Source organism: Phalangium opilio, unplaced genomic scaffold (genome assembly GCF_054372755.1).
Source record: "Phalangium opilio isolate 3A_F unplaced genomic scaffold, DU_Popi_V2 ptg000093l_1, whole genome shotgun sequence".
Taxonomy (NCBI): Eukaryota; Metazoa; Arthropoda; class Arachnida; order Opiliones; family Phalangiidae; genus Phalangium; species Phalangium opilio.
In genome coordinates, this window is record NW_028324198.1 from 314,171 (window position 1) to 314,880 (window position 710).

General features: G+C 38.3%; 1 non-coding gene across 1 annotated transcript; it reads right to left on the reverse strand.

The window, feature by feature from the left end:
- Nucleotides 1–226: 226 nt before the first annotated feature.
- On the reverse strand, nt 227–299 carry TRNAV-UAC (transfer RNA valine (anticodon UAC)). Its single transcript has one exon. It is a non-coding gene; the product is annotated as a tRNA-Val (tRNA).
- Between the last annotated feature and the right edge of the window lie 411 nt (nt 300–710).

The following is a 710-nucleotide window of genomic DNA, read 5'->3' on the forward strand; positions in this document are numbered from 1 at the left end:
GATAACCACTACACTACACATACCTGGTAATACTGAGATTCCTAAGAGATCTAGCTTATTATTATGTCCAATCACGATGGTCAAAACATGTATCTACCAGGGCTCGAACCCGGGACCTTCCGCGTGTAAAGCGGACGTGATAACCACTACACAATGAATACTTGGTTATTCTGAGTTTTCGAAGAGATCTAGCTTATTATTGTGTCCAATAACGATAGTCAAGTCATGTATCTACCAGGGCTCGAACCTGGGACCTTCCGAGTGTAAAGCGGACGTGATAACCACTACACCATAGATACTTGGTTATTTTGAGTTTTCGAAGAGCTCTAGCATTATTATTATGTCCAATCACAATGGTCGAAACAAGTACTTCTGTAATTAACTAAAATTAACATACTTAGACTTAATTGTTTCTGATTAGACTAGCCGATCGCACACCCTGAATACTTAATTGTTAAATTAAGAGTATTCCGAAAAGTAACTTCGCTCTAGTTTTTCAGTCAGAGGTGGTTAAATATCACGAAAAACCCCATGTTAATCTCCATAGGAAAATAGGTAAAAGCATGTGAATTTTGATTTAACGTTACAAAAGAGTATCAAGTCATATCTACAAGGGCCTACCGGCCCTGTAGAATGGTAACAATATCCCTCAAATTAAGTTGGGAAACCAAAATAAACCTCTCCGTGTCGAGAGCTAACATTTCCTAAAC